Here is a 23,050-nt window from a genome sequence, read left to right as displayed (position 1 = left end):
AGTTGGAAGTCCACAGTAAAGTAGTGTAGTGGTAGTTGGAAGTCCACAGTAAAGTAGTGTAGTGGTAGTTGGAAGGTCACAGTAAAGTAGTGTAGTGGTAGTTGGAAGGTCACAGTAAAGTAGTGTAGTGGTAGTTGGAAGTTCACAGTAAAGTAGTGTAGTGGTAGTTGGAAGTCCACAGTAAAGTAGTGTAGTGGTAGTTGGAAGGTCACAGTAAAGTAGTGTAGTGGTAGTTGGAAGGTCACAGTAAAGTAGTGTAGTGGTAGTTGGAAGGTCACAGTAAAGTAGTGTAGTGGTAGTTGGAAGTTCACAGTAAAGTAGTGTAGTGGTAGTTGGAAGTCCACAGTAAAGTAGTGTAGTGGTAGTTGGAAGTCCACAGTAAAGTAGTGTAGTGGTAGTTGGAAGGTCACAGTAAAGTAGTGTAGTGGTAGTTGGAAGGTCACAGTAAAGTAGTGTAGTGGTAGTTGGAAGTTCACAGTAAAGTAGTGTAGTGGTAGTTGGAAGTTCACAGTAAAGTAGTGTAGTGGTAGTTGGAAGTCCACAGTAAAGTAGTGTAGTGGTAGTTGGAAGGTCACAGTAAAGTAGTGTAGTGGTAGTTGGAAGGTCACAGTAAAGTAGTGTAGTGGTAGTTGGAAGTTCACAGTAAAGTAGTGTAGTGGTAGTTGGAAGTTCACAGTAAAGTAGTGTAGTGGTAGTTGGAAGTTCACAGTAAAGTAGTGTAGTGGTAGTTGGAAGTCCACAATACAGCAGAGTGCTCCATGTTGTTTCCTTCAATCACATGTTGAGTGGCGCCCACTAGTGGCGAGTACAAGGAAAGGCAAGGGGACTCGACATGCCGGCCCCAGAACAGTTTTTTCTGCGGGATGAGTTTGCAAAGTATAAAAATAAACTGAAATGTTCGAATAAAAGAAACTGCTGTTCTAAATGTGTCCACTAGAGGTCACAATAGCAATCATGTGTATGTTTGTGGATGATGCTGCACATGTAAAAACAAATAAAGCACATGTTAGTGCAGCAGTGGAAGCAAATGATCAAACGACATAAATAACATTTTGTAATTTGATTTTGATATCATATTTCTATCTTGATGGATTGAAAATGAACAGCAATGAGAAGACTGATGAACATTATGACATCATTTATTCAGAAAGTATAAAAAACGACAAATAAAGATAAAATACATGTAAGTGTAAACAAAACAACAACATTATGATGTGTTCATTTTCAGAATGTGCTTCTTCTATTTTTAAACAAACAAAACAGTCTGAAGTTGTCTTTATTTTTAAATTATCATGACGTCATTTTACCAGTGTGGTAACCAGAGTGGTAGACCCGTTCAGATTGAAGTGGGGAGTGGTAGACCTGTTCAGATTGAAGTTGGGAGTCGTAGACCTGTTCAGATTGAAATGAGGAGTGGTAGACCTGTTCAGATTGAAATGAGGAGTGGTAGACCTGTTCAGATTGAAATGAGGAGTGGTAGACCTGTTCAGATTGAAATGAGGAGTGGTAGACCTGTTCAGATTGAAATGAGGAGTGGTAGACCTGTTCAGATTGAAGTTGGGAGTCGTAGACCTGTTCAGATTGAAATGAGGAGTGGTAGACCTGTTCAGATTGAAATGAGGAGTGGTAGAGCTGTTCAGATTGAAGTTGGGAGTCGTAGACCTGTTCAGATTGAAATGAGGAGTGGTAGACCTGTTCAGATTGAAATGAGGAGTGGTAGAGCTGTTCAGATTGAAATGAGGAGTGGTAGAGCTGTTCAGATTGAAGTTGGGAGTCGTAGACCTGTTCAGATTGAAATGAGGAGTGGTAGACCTGTTCAGATTGAAATGAGGAGTGGTAGACCTGTTCAGATTGAAATGAGGAGTGGTAGACCTGTTCAGATTGAAATGAGGAGTGGTAGAGCTGTTCAGATTGAAGTTGGGAGTCGTAGACCTGTTCAGATTGAAATGAGGAGTGGTAGACCTGTTCAGATTGAAGTTGGGAGTCGTAGACCTGTTCAGATTGAAATGAGGAGTGGTAGACCTGTTCAGATTGAAATGAGGAGTGGTAGAGCTGTTCAGATTGAAGTGGGGAGTGGTAGACCTGTTCAGTTTGAAGTGTGGAGTGGTAGACCTGTTCAGATTGAAATGAGGAGTGGTAGAACTGTTCAGATTGAAGTGGGGAGTGGTAGACCTGTTCAGAAATAAGTGAAGAATGGTAAACCTGTTCAGATTGAAGTGGGGAAGGGTAGACCTGTTCAGATTGAAGTGGGAAGTGGTAGAACTGTTCAGATTGAAGTGGGAAAGGGTAGACCTGTTCAGTTTGAAGTGGGGAGTGGTAGACCTGTTCAGTTTGAAGTGGGGAGTGGTAGACCTGTTCAGATGCACTGATGGGGTTCCTGTTGGACTGGGACGGTTTTTAATGTCCAGTGTGTTGGGATAGGTGCATCTTTGTTAGTTTGTGTTGGGCTACTTTTTAGGTGCATGACTGTCTGCTTGCAATGACTTTGTTTTTGTTGTGTGTATTTGGGGTCCCCCGCCAGGGGACAGGGCCTGTTTTGTTACTTTTGATTGTACGTTTTGTTTGGATAAAGAATCCTGTTTGCCTTGAGGTGCCTGCGAGGTCCTGGATTGTGGGGGTTGGCCTCCTGGCCGTAGATCTCGGTTTCCTCCCGCATGGACTGGGGGGCCTTTGGGGGCCGTGTCTGGCCTCTTTGCTCTTCCTACTTACACTTAGGGCTTTAAGGGAATGGCCGGCGGGGGACGCGTGACAGGGGGGATGAGGATTCCTCTATGGGGCTCCAGTCCTCCTGACTTGTCCCCCGCTCGTCTGTCCCTCAATTTTAACTGCATGTTAGACACCTTGGGTTTGGGGGGCTTGGCATGATGACCCTGATGTCCCCCCATTTTAGTGGCATCACCCACATACACTGCAGCACACATCAGAAGGGACTTTGATGGCTGACCGCTTCATTTGAACTACCCACTAGACACTCATACACTCCCACATCACACGCATGGCTGGGTTGGGGGTCATTGCCTCCTCGACCGGCACAGGCCCCGGGGACTGCAGTCTGGTGGCCTCCCAATCCCGTGCAGAGACTTCACTGTGCTCTGTCTGTGGTCCCCTGGTTGGGATCACAGCTGGGGGCAGTGGGGTAGGTTCTATCTCTGTTGGGTAAAGAGCGGGGGACCCTCAGGTAGGCGCATGGACTTGTTGTGTCCGGGAGGTTGTCATTGTGGGTGTGGTGGTATTTAGTGTGCTCAGGATGGTTGTGCACGAGTCGGGCTTTTAGCCGGTCTGGATCACTCCTTTGCCATCTTATGTATGGAATTTTTTCTTTATACATATATACATGTATGTTTGTATGTATGTACAAACCCTGTTTCCATATGAGTTGGGAGATTGTGTTAAAGGCCTACTGAAATGAGATGTTCTTATTTAAACGGGGATAGCAGGTCCATTCTATGTGTCATACGTGATCATTTCGCAATATTGCCATATTTTTGCTGAAAGGATTTAGTAGAGAACATCGACGATAAAGTTCGAGACTTTTGGTGCTGATAAAAAAGCCTTGCCTTTACTGGAAGTCGCAGACGATGACGTCACAAAGGTGAGGGCTCCTCACATCCTCACATTGTTTTTAATGGGAGCCTCCAGCAGCGAGAGCTATTTGGACCGAGAAAATGACAATTTCACCATTAATTTGAGTGAGGATGAAAGATTCGTGGATGATGATATTGATAGCGAGGGACTCGATAAAAAAAAATAAAATAATAAAAAGCGACGGCTTTGGGCGGCGGCAGTGTGAGCGTTTCAGATGTAATTGGACACATTTACTAGGATAAATCCGGAAGATCCCTTATCTGCTTATTGTTTAAATATTGTTTTAGTGAGATTGTAAAGACATACCTCGAGGTCGGATGGCTGCGGTGAACACGCAGTGTCTCTGAGAGAAGCCGAGGAGCCAGGCTCACAGCTGCCTTTTAAACAGCTACTGCAGGAGGACAAATAATCCAATGATGTCTCCGGTAAGATATATGTCACAATTTTTCCATCCAAAAACATGCTGGTTGACGTAGAGAAACATGTTCGCTTGACCGCTCTGTGTTAAAAACAAAGAAACACCGGCTGTGTCTCGGTGCCAAAGACAGCTGCAATCCACCGCTTTCCACCAACAGCATTCTTCTTTGACGTCTCCATTATTAATTGAACAAATTGCAAAAGATTCAGCAACACAGATGTCCAAATTACTGTGTAATTATACGATGAAAAGAGACGACTTTTAGCCTTAAGTGGTGCTGGGATAATATTTCCTGACATTCCGTGATGTCACGCGCACACGTCATCATTCTGCGACGTTTTCAACACGACACATTGCGGGAAATTTTAAATTGCTATTTAGTAAACTAAAAAGGCTGTATTGGCATGTGTTGCAATGTTAATATTTCATCATTGTTATATAAACTATCAGACTGTGTGGTGGCTCGTAGTGGCTTTCAGTAGGCCTTTAAATGTAAATATAAACAGAATACAATGATTTGCAAATCCTTTTCAACCCATATTCAATTGAATGCACTACAAAGACAACATATTTGATGTTCAAACTGATAAACTAATTTTTTTTTTTGCAAATAATAATTAACTTAGAATTTCATGGCTGCAACACGTGCCGAAGTAGTTGGGAAAGGGCATGTTCACCACTGTGTTACATCACCTTTTCTTTTAACAACACTCAATAAACGTTTGGGAACTGAGGAAAGTAATTGTTGAAGCTTTGAAAGTGGAATTCTTTCCCATTTTTTTTAATGTAGAGCTTCAGTCGTTCAACAGTCCGGGGTCTCCGCTGTCGTATTTTACGCTTCATAATGCGCCACACATTTTCCATGGGAGACAGGTCTGGACTGCAGGCGGGCCAGTAAAGTACCCGCACTCTTTTTTTTTTTTACGAAGCCACGCTGTTGTAACACGTGCTGAATGTGGCTTGTCTTTGTCTTGCTGAAATAAGCAGGGGCGCTTAGATGGCAGCATTTGTTGTTCCAAAAGCTGTATGTACCTTTCAGCATTAATGGTGCCTTCACAGATGTGTAAGTTACCCATTCCTTTGGCACTAATGCACCTCCATACCATCACACATGCTGGCTTTTGAACTTTGCGTCGATAACAGTGTGGATGGGTCGCTTCTCCTTTGGTCCGGATGACACAATGTCAAATATTTCCAAAAACAATTTGAAAGGTGGACTCGTCAGACCACAGAACACTTTTCCACTTTGCATCAGTCCATTTTAGATGATCTCGGGCCCAGAGAAGCCGGCGGCGTTTCTGGATGTTGTTGATTAATGGCTTTCGCTTTGCATAGTAGAGCTTTAACTTGCACTTACAGATGTAGCGACCAACTGTATTTAATGACAGTGGTTTTCTGAGGTGTTCCTGAGCCCATGTGGTGATATCCTTTAGATATTGATGTCGGTTTTTTATACAGTGCCGTCTGAGGGATGGAAGGTCACGGTCATTCAATGTAGGTTTCCGGCCATGCCGCTTACGTGGAGTGATTTCTCCAGATTCTCTGAACCTTTTGATGATATTATGGAACGTAGATGTTGAAATCCCTAAATTTCTTGCAGTTTCACTTTGAGAAACGTTCTTTTCAAACTGTTTGACTATTTGCTCACGCAGTTGTGGACAAAGGGATGTACCTCGCCCCATCCTTTCTTGTGAAAGACTGAGCAGTTTTTGGGAAGCTGTTTTTATACCCAATCATGGCACCCACCTGTTCCCAATTAGCCTGCACACCTGTGGGATGTTCCAAATAAGTGTTTGATGAGCATTTCTCAACATTATCAGTATTTATTGCCACCTTTCCCAACTTCTTTGTCACGTGTTGCTGGCATCAAATTCTAAAGTTAATAATTATTTGCAAAATCAAGTTTATGAGTTTGAATATCAAATATCTTGTCTTTGTAGCATATTCAACTGAATATGGGTTGAAAAGGATTTGCAAATCATTGTATTCTGTTTATATTTACATCCAACACAATTTCCCAACTCATATGGAAACAGGGTTTGTACATACATACAATACCTACACATATCCTGTATACACACAATACATTATATAGATACAGATAAATATAAACAAAAACATGCATACAATAAAACATATGTACTGTATATACATACATACATACATACATGTATATATATTTATATATACACAATAACTACAGATCCATATACATATATAAATAAATACAAACAATAGATACATACCATATATGCATTCCATACAATAAATAAAAATGCACTGTTTATACATATATACATACATACATACAATAAGTACATATACACAGTTTAAACATACAGAGACACAATACATTTATGCAGACACACACTAAGTACATTTATACTGTATATACATGCATACATACATATTTGCAATGCATTTATGCAAACATACAATACATCCATATACATATAGATACAATGAATACAAATAATAAATACATGTGTACATATAAACACACATAAAATACATACATGTATATTGTGTAAACATACATTCATACAATACATACATATGCATATAGATACACACATACAATATATACATAATGTATATATAGACATGCATGAATACATACAATAAGTACATGTATAATGTATACATATGCATACATACCTACCTACAAAAACTACATATATACTGTATATACATGCATACATATACACACAATAACTACATATACATATACATAAATACGTACAATAAATACATACAGTATATGCATTCCATACAATAAAAACATATACACTGTTTATACATACATACATACAATACATTTATGCAGACATACAAAAAGTACATGTATAATGTAAACATATACATACATACATACCTACACTAACTACATATATACTGTATCAACATGCATACATACATAACTACAATACATTTATGCAAACATACAATAAATACATATACATATACATATAGATACAATGAATACATCAGGGGTCACCAACGCGGGCACCAGGTCGCCCGTAAGGACCAGATGAGTCGCCCGCTGGCCTGTTCTAAAAATAGCTCAAATAGCAGCACTTACCAGTGAGCTGCCTCAATTTTTTAAATTGTATTTATTTACTTGCAAGCTGGTCTCTATTTACTCGACATTTTTTATTCTAAGAGAGACAAAACTCAAATAGAATTTGAAAATCCAGGAAAATATTTTAAAGCCTTGGTCTTCACTTGTTTAAATAAATTCATTCATTTTTTTACTTTGCTTCTTATAACTTTCAGAAAGACAATTTTAGAAAAAAATACAACCTTAAAAATGATTTTAGGATTTTTAAACACATATACCTTTTTACCTTTTAAATTCCTTCCTCTTCTTTTCTGACAATTTAAATAAATGTTCAAATATTTTTTTATTGTAAAGAATAATAATTACATTTTAATATAATTCTTCATTTTAGCTTCTGTTTTTTCGACAAAGAATATTTGTGAAATATTTCTTCAAACTTATTATGATTAAAATTCAAAAAAACGATTCCGGTAAATTTAGAAAATATGTAGAATCAAATTTAAATCTTATTTCAAAGTCTTTTGAATTTCTTTTAAAAATTTTGTTCTGGAAAATCTAGAAGAAATAATGATTTGTCTTTGTTAGAAATATAGCTTGGTCCAATTTGTTATATATTCTAACAAAGTGCAGATTGGAAATTTTGATGACATTAAAACATGTCATCAAAATTCTAAAATTATTCAGGAAAAATTACTAATGATGTTCCATAAATCCTTTTTTTAAATTTTTTCAAAAAGATTCGAATTAGCTAGTTTTTCTCCTTATTTTTTTCGGTTGAATTTTAAAGAGTCGAAATTGAAGATAAACTATGTTTCAAAATTTAATTTTCATTTTTTGTGTGTTTTCTCCTCTTTTAAATCATTCAATTAAATGTTTTTTTCATCATTTATTCTCTAGAAAAAAACCTTCCGTAAAAGGAAAAAAAATGTACGCCGGAATGACGGACAGAATCAACCATTTTTAAAAAATATATATAGATTTATTTATTAAAGGTAAATTGAGAAAATTGGCTATTTCTGGCAATTTATTTAAGTGTGTATCAAACTGGTAGCCCTTCGCATTAATCAGTACCCAAGAAGTAGCTCTTGGTTTCAAAAAGGTTGCTGACCCCTGGAATACATATATATGAATACAAATAATAAATACATGTGTACATATAAATAAAAACACACATAAAATACATACATATATACTGTGTAAACATACATTCATACAACACATATAAATGCATAGATACACACATACAATATATACATAATATATATATATATACACATATGCATAAATATATATATACATACATACATTAGGTATATATGCATATATATACACATTTGTGATATTCAGGTTTTGTTGTGATGTGATGACGTCACAGGCGGCAGGAAGTTGACGTCACAGCGGTGGAAAAGAAGCAGGAGGTGAAAGTCGACATTAGAAGACAAAATGCCGCACGTCTAAGTGTTCCTAGGAGACGTTTGCACCGAGGTAGCCTCAGTGGTCGTCGCGCAGGTGAGTTTGAGGCGCGCAGCTTCGTGCAAACACGCCTTTTTCCCTCAATGGCGCCGCGCGGAGGGTCGACATCTTTGTGTAGCTTGGCTGCTAGCCGACATGCTAACTAACGCGCTAGCTGCGCGCGCTCGCGATAAAACCCCGCCAATGTCGATCGCGGTGCGTGTGCACGATGCGTGTGCATGGTGCGTGTGCACGGTACGTGCGTCTTTGCCAATCTTTGTGTTGTTGTTGTTGCAAAGCGGGAAAAGGGGGGGGAGGGTGCTAGCAAGTTAGCCTTAGCATGCTGCTTCTAGTTGCTGCACAAAATGGACGTTTAATGTCGTGAAATAGTCAACATTGACACATTTACGTTGCCGCGGATCCATTTACGGCATGAAAGTCAATTCAATGATATTTTTGTCTCCTGTGGGTGGACGGAACCGCTCACTGAATGTGATATCAGCATGATGGCCGATACAGGTGTACTCACTGAATGTGGTATCAGCATGATGGCCGATACAGGTGCACTCACTGAATGTGGTATCAGCATGATGGCCGATACAGGTGTACTCACGGAATGTGATATCAGCATGATGGCCGATACAGGTGTACTCTCTGAATGTGGCATCAGCATGCTGGCCGATACAGATGTACTCACTGAATGTGGTATCAGCATTGTGGCCGATACAGGTGTACACTCTGAATGTGGTATCAGCTTGATGGCCGATACAGATGTAATCACCAAATGTGGCATCAGCTTGATGGCCGATACGGATGTACTCACTGAATGTGGTATCATCATGGTGGCCGATACAGGTGTACTCTCTGAATGTGGTGTCAGCTTGATGGCCGATACAGATGTAATCGCTAAATGTGGCATCGGCATGATGGCCGATATAGATGTATTCATTTAATGAGGTGTCAGGCTGATTGTTGAGACAGTTGATCACTAAATGTGGTGTCAAGATGATGTCCGATACAGGTGTACTCACTGAATGTGATATCAGCATGATGGCCGATACAGGTGTACTCTCTGAATGTGGTGTCAGCTTGATGGCCGATACAGATGTAATCGCTAAATGTGGCATCGGCATGATGGCCGATATAGATGTATTCAGTTAATGAGGTGTCAGGCTGATTGTTGATACAGTTGATCACTAAATGTGGTGTCAAGATGATGTCCGATACAGGTGTACTCACTGAATGTGATATCAGCATGATGGCCGATACAGGTGTACTCTCTGAATGTGGCATCAGCATGCTGGCCGATATAGATGTACTCACTGAATGTGGTATCAGCATGGTGGCCGATATAGGTGTACACTCTGAATGTGGTATCAGCTTTATGGCCGATACAGATGTAATCACTAAATGTGGCATCAGCATTATGGCCGATACGGATGTACTCACTGAATGTGGTATCATCATGGTGGCCGATACAGGTGTATGCTCTGAATGTGGTATCAGCTTGATGGCCGATACAGATGTAATCGCTAAATGTGGCATCGGCATGATGGCCGATACGGATGTATTCATTTAATGAGGTGTCAGGCTGATTGTTGAGACAGTTGATCACTAAATGTGGTGTCAAGATGATGTCCGATACAGGTGTACTCACTGAATGTGATATCAGCATGATGGCCGATACAGGTGTACTCTCTGAATGTGGCATCAGCATGCTGGCCAGTACAGATGTACTCACTGAATGTGGTATCAGCATGGTGGCCGATATAGGTGTACACTCTGAATGTGGTATCAGCTTTATGGCCGACACAGATGTAATCACTAAATGTGGCATCAGCATGATGGCCGATACGGATGTACTCACTGAATGTGGTATCATCATGGTGGCCGATACAGGTGTACTCTGAATGTGGTATCAGCTTGATGGCCGATACAGATGTATTCGTTTAATGAGGTGTCAGGCTGATTGTTGATACAGTTGATCACTAAATGTGGTGTCAAGATGATGGCCGATACAGATGTACACACTATAAGTGGTATCAGGATGATGGTCGATACCGGTGATTACTAAATGTGGTGTCACTATGATGACTGATAAAATTATTCACTACATGTGGTGTCAGGATGATGGTCGATACAGATAATTACTAAATGTGGTTGTCAGGATGATGGCTGATACAGATGATCACTAAATGTGGTGTCAGGATGATGGCTGATACAGATGTACTCACTAACTTTGATGTCAGGATGATGGCCGATACATATGTACTCACTAAATGTGGTATCAAGAGGATGGCCAATACCGATGTATACATTTAATGTGGTGTCAGGCTGATGGTTGATACAGATAATTACTAAATGTGGTTGTCAGGATGATGGCTGATACTGATGTACTCACTAAATGTGGTGTCAGGATGATGGCCGATACATGTGTACTCACTAAATGTGGTATCAAGATAATGGCAAATACCGATGTATACATTTGTGGTGTCAGGCTGATGGTCGATAAAGTTGATCACTAAATGTGGTGTCAGGATGATGGCCGATACTGATGTACTCACTAACTTTGATGTCAGGATGATGGCCGATACATGTGTACTCACTAAATGTGGTATCAAGATAATGGCAAATACCGATGTATACATTTGTGGTGTCAGGCTGATGGTCGATAAAGTTGATCACTAAATGTGGTGTCAGGATGATGGCCGATACTGATGATTACTAAATGTGGGGTCTGTATGATGACCGATAAAGTTAATCACTACATGTGGTGTCAGGAAGATGGCCGATACAGATGTACTCACTAAATGTGGTATCAGGATGATTGCCGATACCGATGATTACTAAATGCGGTGTTAGTGTGATGGTCGATACAGATAATCACTAAGTGTGGTGACAAGATGATGTCCGAAACAGATGCACTTATTAAATGTGGTATCCGGAGGATGGCCGATACAGATGATCACTAAATGTGGTATCAGGATGACGGCCGATACAAATGATCACTAAATGTGGTGTCAGTATGATGGCCGATACAGATGATTACTAAATGTGGTGTCAGGATGTTGGCCGATACAGATGATCACTAAATGTGGTATCAGGATGATGGCCGATAACGAGTATTACTAAATGCGGTGTTAGTATGATTGCCGATACAGATAATCACTAAATGTGGTGACAGGATGATGGCCGATACAGATAATTACTAAATGTGGTGTCAGGATGATGGCCGATACAGATGATCAGTAAATGTGGTGTCAGGATGATGGCCGATACAGATGATTTCTAAATGTGGTGTCAGGAAAACAGCCAATACAGATGATCACTAAATTTGGTGTCAGAATGACGGCTGATACAGATGATCAGTAAATGTGGTGTCAGGATGATGGCTGATACAGATCCATCCATCCATTTTTCTACCGCTTATTCCCTTTCTTTGGGGTCGTGGGAGTCGCTGGTGCCTAACTCAGCTACAATCGGGCGGAAGGCGGTGTACACCCTGGACAAGTCGCTATCTCATCACAGGGCCAACACAGATAGACAGATGTTTTCATTTATGTGGTGTCAGGATGATGGCCGATAGAGATGATCACTAAATGTGGTGTCAGGATGATGGCCGATACAGATTCAGTCACTAAATGTGGTGTCAGGATGATGAGCGATACAGATGATCCCTAAATGTGGTGTCAGAATAATGGCCGATACTGATGATCACTAAATGTGGTGTCAGAATGACAGTTGATACAGATGATCACTAAATGTGGTGTCAGCAAGATGGCCGATACAGATGATCACTAAATGTGGTTTCAGCATGATGGCCGATACAGATGATTACTTAATGTGGTGTCAGAATGATGGCCGATACAGATGATCACTAAATGTGGTTTTAGAATGATGGCCGATACAGATGTATCCACTAAATATGGTGTCAGGATGATGGCTGATTAGGATGATCACTAAATGTGGTATCAGCATGATGGCCGATACAGTTGTACTCACTAAATGTGGTTTCAGCATGATGGCCGATACAGATGATTACTTAATGTGGTGTCAGAATGATGGCCGATACAGATGATCACTAAATGTGGTTTTAGAATGATGGCCGATACAGATGTATCCACTAAATATGGTGTCAGGATGATGGCTGATTAGGATGATCACTAAATGTGGTATCAGCATGATGGCCGATACAGTTGTACTCACTAAATGTGGTGTCAGGATGACGGCCGATACAGATGTTCACTAAATGTGGTGTCAGGATGATGGCCGATACAGATGATCAGTAAATGTGGTGTCAGGAAAACGGCCGATACAGATGATCACTAAATGTGGTGTCAGGATGACGGCCGATACAGATGATCACTAAATGTGGTGTCAGGATGATGGCCGATACAGATGATCACTACATGTGGTGTCAGGATGATGGCCGATACAGATGTACCCACTAAATATGGTGTCAGGATGATGGCTGATTAGGATGGTCACTAAATGTGGTATCAGCATGATGGCCGATACAGTTGTACTCACTAAATGTGGTGTCAGGATGACGGCCGATACAGATGTTCACTAAATGTGGTGTCAGGATGATGGCCGATACAGATGATCAGTAAATGTGGTGTCAGGAAAACGGCCGATACAGATGATCACTAAATGTGGTGTCAGGAAAACGGCCGATACAGATGATCACTAAATGTGGTGTCAGGATGACGGTTGATACAGATGATCACTAAATGTGGTGTCAGGATGACGGTTGATACAGATGATCACTAAATGTGGTGTCAGGATGATGGCTGATACAGATGATCACTAAATGTGGTATCAGCATGATGGTCGATACAGTTGTACTCACTAAATGTGGTGTCAGGAAGATGGCCGATACCGAAGATTACTAAAAGTGGTGTCAGGATGATGGCCTATACAGATGATCACAAAATGTGGTATCAGCATGATGGCCGATACAGTTGTACTCACTAAATGTGGTGTCAGGAGGATGGCCGATACCGAAGATTACTAAAAGTGGTGTCAGGATGATGGCCGATACAGATGCACTCACTAAACGGGGTGTTAGGATGATGGCCGATACAGATGATCACTAAATGTGGTATCAACATGATGGTCGATACAGTTGTACTCACTAAATGTGGTGTCAAGATGATGGCCGATACAGATGTACTCACTAAATGTGGTGTCAGGAGGATGGCTGATACAGATGATCACTAAATGTGGTATCAGCATGATGGTCGACACAGTTGTACTCACTAAATGTGGTGTCAGGATGATAGCCGATACAGATGCACTCACTAAACGTGGTGTTAGGATGATGGCCGATACAGATGATCACTAAATGTGGTATCAGGATGATGGCCAATACAAATGATCACTAAATGTGGTGTCAGGATGATGGCCGATACACATTCAGTCACTAAATGTGGTGTCAGGATGATGAGCGATACAGATGATCCCTAAATGTGGTGTCAGAATAATGACTGATACTGATGATCATTAAATGTGGTATCAGCATGATGGCCGATACAGATGTACTCACTGAATGTGGTGTCAGGATAATGGGCAATACAGATGATCACTAAATGTGGTATCAGGCTGATAGTCGATGCAGATGATCACTACATGTGGTGTCAGGATGATGGCTGATACAGATGATCATTAAATGTGGTGTCCGGCTGATGGTCGATACAGATGATCACTAAATGTGGTGTCAGTATGATGGCTGATACAGATGATCACTAAATTTGGTGTCAGCATGATGGCCGATACAGATGATCACTAAATGTAGTGCCAGAATGATGGCCAAGACATATGATCACTAAATGTGGTATCAGCATGATGTCCGATACAGATGATCACTAAATGTGGTGTCAGTATGATGGCCGATACAGATGTACCCACTACATGTGGTGTCAGGATGATGGCCGATACAGATGATCATTAAATGTGGTGTCCGGCTGATGGCCGATACAGATGATTACTAAATGTGGTGTCAGGATGTTGGCCGATACAGATGATCACTAAATGTGGTATCAGGATGATGGCCGATAACGAGTATTACTAAATGCGGTGTTAGTATGATTGCCGATACAGATAATCACTAAATGTGGTGACAGGATGATGGCCGATACAGATAATTACTAAATGTGGTGTCAGGATGATGGCCGATACAGATGATCAGTAAATGTGGTGTCAGGATGATGGCCGATACAGATGATTTCTAAATGTGGTGTCAGGAAAACAGCCAATACAGATGATCACTAAATTTGGTGTCAGAATGACGGCTGATACAGATGATCAGTAAATGTGGTGTCAGGATGATGGCTGATACAGATCCATCCATCCATTTTTCTACCGCTTATTCCCTTTCTTTGGGGTCGTGGGAGTCGCTGGTGCCTAACTCAGCTACAATCGGGCGGAAGGCGGTGTACACCCTGGACAAGTCGCTATCTCATCACAGGGCCAACACAGATAGACAGATGTTTTCATTTATGTGGTGTCAGGATGATGGCCGATAGAGATGATCACTAAATGTGGTGTCAGGATGATGGCCGATACAGATTCAGTCACTAAATGTGGTGTCAGGATGATGAGCGATACAGATGATCCCTAAATGTGGTGTCAGAATAATGGCCGATACTGATGATCACTAAATGTGGTGTCAGAATGACAGTTGATACAGATGATCACTAAATGTGGTGTCAGCAAGATGGCCGATACAGATGATCACTAAATGTGGTTTCAGCATGATGGCCGATACAGATGATTACTTAATGTGGTGTCAGAATGATGGCCGATACAGATGATCACTAAATGTGGTTTTAGAATGATGGCCGATACAGATGTATCCACTAAATATGGTGTCAGGATGATGGCTGATTAGGATGATCACTAAATGTGGTATCAGCATGATGGCCGATACAGTTGTACTCACTAAATGTGGTTTCAGCATGATGGCCGATACAGATGATTACTTAATGTGGTGTCAGAATGATGGCCGATACAGATGATCACTAAATGTGGTTTTAGAATGATGGCCGATACAGATGTATCCACTAAATATGGTGTCAGGATGATGGCTGATTAGGATGATCACTAAATGTGGTATCAGCATGATGGCCGATACAGTTGTACTCACTAAATGTGGTGTCAGGATGACGGCCGATACAGATGTTCACTAAATGTGGTGTCAGGATGATGGCCGATACAGATGATCAGTAAATGTGGTGTCAGGAAAACGGCCGATACAGATGATCACTAAATGTGGTGTCAGGATGACGGCCGATACAGATGATCACTAAATGTGGTGTCAGGATGATGGCCGATACAGATGATCACTACATGTGGTGTCAGGATGATGGCCGATACAGATGTACCCACTAAATATGGTGTCAGGATGATGGCTGATTAGGATGGTCACTAAATGTGGTATCAGCATGATGGCCGATACAGTTGTACTCACTAAATGTGGTGTCAGGATGACGGCCGATACAGATGTTCACTAAATGTGGTGTCAGGATGATGGCCGATACAGATGATCAGTAAATGTGGTGTCAGGAAAACGGCCGATACAGATGATCACTAAATGTGGTGTCAGGAAAACGGCCGATACAGATGATCACTAAATGTGGTGTCAGGATGACGGTTGATACAGATGATCACTAAATGTGGTGTCAGGATGACGGTTGATACAGATGATCACTAAATGTGGTGTCAGGATGATGGCTGATACAGATGATCACTAAATGTGGTATCAGCATGATGGTCGATACAGTTGTACTCACTAAATGTGGTGTCAGGAAGATGGCCGATACCGAAGATTACTAAAAGTGGTGTCAGGATGATGGCCTATACAGATGATCACAAAATGTGGTATCAGCATGATGGCCGATACAGTTGTACTCACTAAATGTGGTGTCAGGAGGATGGCCGATACCGAAGATTACTAAAAGTGGTGTCAGGATGATGGCCGATACAGATGCACTCACTAAACGGGGTGTTAGGATGATGGCCGATACAGATGATCACTAAATGTGGTATCAACATGATGGTCGATACAGTTGTACTCACTAAATGTGGTGTCAAGATGATGGCCGATACAGATGTACTCACTAAATGTGGTGTCAGGAGGATGGCTGATACAGATGATCACTAAATGTGGTATCAGCATGATGGTCGACACAGTTGTACTCACTAAATGTGGTGTCAGGATGATAGCCGATACAGATGCACTCACTAAACGTGGTGTTAGGATGATGGCCGATACAGATGATCACTAAATGTGGTATCAGGATGATGGCCAATACAAATGATCACTAAATGTGGTGTCAGGATGATGGCCGATACACATTCAGTCACTAAATGTGGTGTCAGGATGATGAGCGATACAGATGATCCCTAAATGTGGTGTCAGAATAATGACTGATACTGATGATCATTAAATGTGGTATCAGCATGATGGCCGATACAGATGTACTCACTGAATGTGGTGTCAGGATAATGGGCAATACAGATGATCACTAAATGTGGTATCAGGCTGATAGTCGATGCAGATGATCACTACATGTGGTGTCAGGATGATGGCTGATACAGATGATCATTAAATGTGGTGTCCGGCTGATGGTCGATACAGATGATCACTAAATGTGGTGTCAGTATGATGGCTGATACAGATGATCACTAAATTTGGTGTCAGCATGATGGCCGATACAGATGATCACTAAATGTAGTGCCAGAATGATGGCCAAGACATATGATCACTAAATGTGGTATCAGCATGATGTCCGATACAGATGATCACTAAATGTGGTGTCAGTATGATGGCCGATACAGATGTACCCACTACATGTGGTGTCAGGATGATGGCCGATACAGATGATCATTAAATGTGGTGTCCGGCTGATGGTCGATACAGATGATCACTACATGTGGTGTCAGTATGATGGCTGATACAGATGATCACTAAATGTGGTGTCAGCATGATGGCCGATACAGATGATCACTAAATGTGGTGTCAGTATGATGGCTGATACAGATGATCACTAAATGTGGTGTCAGCATTATGGCCGATACAGATGATCACTAAATGTAGTGCCAGAAGGATGGCCAATACAGATGATCACTAAATGTGGTATCAGCATGATGGCCGATACAGATGTACCCACTACATGTGGTGTCAGGATGATGGCTGATACAGATGATCACTAAATGTGGTGTCAGGATGATGGCCGATACAGATGCACTCACTAAATGTAGTGTCAGGATGATTCGCAATACAGATGACCACTAAATTTGGTGTCAGAATGATGAACGATACAGATGAACTCACTAAATGTGGTGTCAGGATGATGGCCGATACAGATGATCATTAAATGTGGTGTCAGGATGATGGCCGATACAGATGCTCACTAAATGTTGCGTGAATATAGATGATGGCCGATACAGATACTCACTAAATGTGGCGTGAAGATAGATGATGGCCGATACAGATGCTCACTAAATGTGGCGTGAAGATAGATGATGGCCGATACAGATGCTCACTAAATGTGGCGTGAAGATAGATGATGGCCGATACAGATGCTCACTTAATGTGGCATGAATATCGATGCTGGCTTTGTCCCACACATGCTGCTGGAGACGGTCAGGGGGTAGATATCTATGTTCAATCATCTCCAGTCTTAATTAGATACTACATGTATCACGCTATCATATGTATCATGGTATCACACTATCATATGTATCCCGGTATCATGTATAACGGAATCATATCTGTCTGTGTTTAATCCATCCATCCATTATCTACTGCTTAATCCCTTTGGGGTCGCGGTCTGTGTTTAATATGTATCAAAATACACATATGGTATCATACGTATCAAAGTATGGTATGTATCACGGTACTAAAGTATTCCTGAATCATATGAGTCACTGTATCATAGTATTACAGTATCACAGTATCATAGTATTGCAGTATCATACATATCACAGTTTCATATGTGTCACAATATCATAGTATTCCTGTATCATATGTATCACAGTACCATAATATCACAGTGTCTTATATGACATAGTATCACAATATTGTATGTTGCACAGTGTATGTGGAACAGTATCATACGTATCACGGTATCATAGTATTCCTGTATCGTATGTATCACAGTATCATATCATCACAGTATTGTATGTGTCATGTGACACACTATTATAGCAGTATCATACGTATCACAGTATGGTATGTATGACGGTATCATAGTATTCCTGTATCACGGTATTTCAGTATCACATATATCACAGTATCATAGTATCACAGTATGTGTATCACAGTATCGTATGTTCCACGGTATCATATTTATTACTGTATCATAGTATTACAGTATCATATGCATCATAGTATTGTATGCATCATGTGTATCACAGTATCATATGTATCACAGTACAAGATGTATTACTTTATCATATTATCATAGTATTGTTATGTATTACAATTAATGTATTACTGTGTCATATGTATCACACTATCATATGTATCACACAGTATTGTATGTATTGTACAGTATCATCGTATTACAGTACCATAAGCATCACAGTATCGTACGTATTATTGTATCATAGTATCACAGTATCATAGTTTTACAGTATCATACGTATCACAGTATCATATATATATCACTTAAGGCTAGGCGATATGGCCTTTTTTTGATATTGCGATATTTTTAGGCCATACCGCGATACAGCATATATATGTGGATATTTTGCCTTAGCCTTGAATGAACACTTGATACATATAATGACAGCAGTATGATGATTCTATGTGTCTACATTCAAACATTCTTCTTCATACTGCATTCATATATGCTACTTTTAAACTTCCATGCAGAGAGGGAAATCACAACTAAGTCAATTGACCAAAAGTGTATTTATTAAAGTTATTAGCAGGTGACTTTTCAAACGATGCTACACATTAGCAGTAATAATACTTTTGGTAGCAAGGCTTGTGCTCCACACTTGACACATTAAAGTTGTCTGTTCGACATCTTCCCGCTTGAAGCCGAACCACCGCCAGACAATGGACCCCCTGCTGTTTTTCTTGGGAATTAATTCTTCATTCGTTTGTTACCAGATTGTATCGTATCGAGGGTATCACAATATCATATGAATCAGAGTATCATAGTTGTACAGTATCGTATGTTTCACAGTATTATAGTAGTACAGTATTGTATGTATCAGAGTATCATAGTAGTACAGTATGGTATGTATCAGAGTATCATAGTAGTACAGTATGGTATGTATCAGAGTATCATAGTAGTACAGTATGGTATGTATCGCACTATCCAAGTAGTACAGCATGGTATGTATCAGTATCATAGTAGTACAGTATGGTATGTATCGCACTATCCAAGTAGTACAGCATGGTATGTATCAGTATCATAGTAGTACAGTATGGTATGTATCGCACTATCCAAGTAGTACAGCGTGGTATGTATCAGTATCATAGTAGTACAGTATGGTATGTATCGCAGTGTCATAGTAGTACAGTATTGTATGTATCAGAGTATCATAGTAGTACAGTATGGTATGTATCAGAGTATCATAGTAGTACAATATGGTATGTATCAGAGTATCATAGTAGTACAGTATGGTATGTATCGCAGTATCATAGTAGTACAGTATGGTATGTATCGCACTATCCAAGTAGTACAGCATGGTATGTATCAGTATCATAGTAGTACAGTATGGTATGTATCGCAGTGTCATAGTAGTACAGTATGGAATGTATCATAGCAGTACAGTATGGTATGTATCGCAGTATCATAGTAGTACAGTATGGTATGTATCAAAGTATCATAGTAGTACAGTATGGCATGTATCAGAGTATCATAGTAGTACAGTATGGTATGTATCAGAGTATCATATTAGTACAGTATGGTATGTATCGCAGTATCATAGTAGTACAGTATGGTATGTATCGCAGTATATCATAGTAGTACAGTATGGTATGTATCGTAGTATCATAGTAGTACAGTATGGTATGTATCGCAGTATCCAAGTAGTACAGTATGGTATGTATCAGTATCATAGTAGTACAGTATGGTATGTATCGCACTATAAAAGTAGTACACCATGGTATGTATCAGTATCATAGTAGTACAGTATGGTATGTATTGCACTATCCAAGTAGTACAGCATGGTATGTATCAGTATCATAGTAGTACAGTATGGTATGTATCGCAGTGTCATAGTAGTACAGTATTGTATGTATCAGAGTATCATAGTAGTACAGTATGGTATGTATCAGAGTATCATAGTAGTACAATATGGTATGTATCAGAGTATCATAGTAGTACAGTATGGTATGTATCAGAGTATCATAGTAGTACAGTATGGTATGTATCGCAGTATCATAGTAGTACAGTATGGTATGTATCAAAGTATCATAGTAGTACAGTATGGCATGTATCAGAGTATCATAGTAGTACAGTATGGTATGTATCAGAGTATCATATTAGTACAGTATGGTATGTATCGCAGTATCATAGTAGTACAGTATGGTATGTATCGCAGTATCATAGTAGTACAGTATGGTATGTATCGCAGTATCATAGTAGTACAGTATGGTATGTATCGCAGTATCCAAGTAGTACAGTATGGTATGTATCAGTATCATAGTAGTACAGTATGGTATGTATCGCACTATAAAAGTAGTACACCATGGTATGTATCAGTATCATAGTAGTACAGTATGGTATGTATTGCACTATCCAAGTAGTACAGCATGGTATGTATCAGTATCATAGTAGTACAGTATGGTATGTATCGCAGTGTCATAGTAGTACAGTATTGTATGTATCAGAGTATCATAGTAGTACAGTATGGTATGTATCAGAGTATCATAGTAGTACAATATGGTATGTATCAGAGTATCATAGTAGTACAGTATGGTATGTATCAGAGTATCATAGTAGTACAGTATGGTATGTATCGCAGTATCATAGTAGTACAGTATGGTATGTATCGCACTATCCAAGTAGTACAGCATGGTATGTATCAGTATCATAGTAGTACAGTATGGTATGTATCGCAGTGTCATAGTAGTACAGTATGGAATGTATCATAGTAGTACAGTATGGTATGTATCGCAGTATCATAGTAGTACAGTATGGTATGTATCAAAGTATCATAGTAGTACAGTATGGTATGTATCAGAGTATCATATTAGTACAGTATGGTATGTATCGCAGTATCATAGTAGTACAGTATGGTATGTATCGCAGTATCATAGTAGTACAGTATGGTATGTATCGCAGTGTCATAGTAGTACAGTATGGAATGTATCAGAGTATCATAGTAGTACAGTATGGTATGTATCGCAGTATCCAAGTAGTACAGTATGGTATGTATCAGTATCATAGTAGTACAGTATGGTATGTATCGCAGTGTCATAGTAGTACAGTATGGAATGTATCAGAGTATCATAGTAGTACAGTATGGAATGTATCAGAGTATCATAGTAGTACAGTATGGTATGTATCAGAGTATCATAGTAGTACACTATGCTATGTATCGCAGTATCATAGTAGTACAGTATGGTATGTATCAGAGTATCATAGTAGTACAGTATGGTATGTATCGCAGTATCATAGTAGTACAGTATGGTATGTATCAGAGTATCATAGTAGTACAGTATGGTATGTATCGCAGTATCATAGTACAGTATGGTATGTATCGCAGTATCATAGTAGTACAGTATGGTATGTATCGCAGTATCATAGTAGTACAGTATCGTATGTATCAGTATCATAGTAGTACAGTATGATATGTATCGCAGTATAATAGTAGTACAGTATGGTATGTATCAGAGTACCATAGTAGTACAGTATGGTATGTATCGCAGTATCATAGTAGTACAGTATGGTATGTATCGCAGTATCATAGTAGTACAGTATGGAATGTATCAGAGTATCATAGTAGTACAGTATGGTATGTATCGCAGTATCTTAGTAGTACAGTATGGTATGTATCAGAGTATCATAGTAGTACAGTATGGTATGTATCAGAGTATCATAGTAGTACAGTATGGTATGTATCAGAGTATCATAGTAGTACAGTATGGTATGTATCGCACTATCCAAGTAGTACAGCATGGTATGTATCAGTATCATAGTACAGTATGGTATGTATCGCACTATCCAAGTAGTACAGCATGGTATGTATCAGTATCATAGTAGTACAGTATGGTATGTATCGCACTATCCAAGTAGTACAGCATGGTATGTATCAGTATCATAGTAGTACAGTATGGTATGTATCGCAGTGTCATAGTAGTACAGTATGGAATGTATCATAGTAGTACAGTATGGTATGTATCGCAGTATCATAGTAGTACAGTATGGTATGTATCGCAGTATCATAGTAGTACAGTATGGTATGTATCAGAGTATCGTAGTAGTACACTATGGTATGTATCGCAGTATCATAGTAGTACAGTATGGTATGTATCAGAGTATCATAGTAGTACAGTATGGTATGTA

At 39.9% G+C, this 23,050-nt stretch overlaps 1 protein-coding gene across 4 annotated transcripts in view; it reads left to right on the top strand.

Annotated features, from left to right (window-relative positions):
- The first annotated feature begins 8,413 nt into the window (after positions 1-8,413).
- The window catches only part of si:dkey-89b17.4 (zinc finger protein 646), a 62,023-nt gene continuing 47,386 nt past the window's right edge, over positions 8,414-23,050 (top strand). For all 4 annotated transcript variants that reach the window (XM_061884310.1, XM_061884312.1, XM_061884311.1 and 1 more), the window contains exon 1: positions 8,414-8,573. The gene's annotated coding sequence lies outside the window, so the exon portion shown is untranslated. The remainder of the gene's footprint in view (positions 8,574-23,050) is intronic.

Source organism: Nerophis ophidion, linkage group LG23, assembly GCF_033978795.1.
Source record: "Nerophis ophidion isolate RoL-2023_Sa linkage group LG23, RoL_Noph_v1.0, whole genome shotgun sequence".
NCBI lineage: Eukaryota > Metazoa > Chordata > Actinopteri > Syngnathiformes > Syngnathidae > Nerophis > Nerophis ophidion.
The sequence above is the reverse complement of the archived record's forward strand: the minus strand, read 5'-3'. Positions and strand labels throughout refer to the sequence as shown.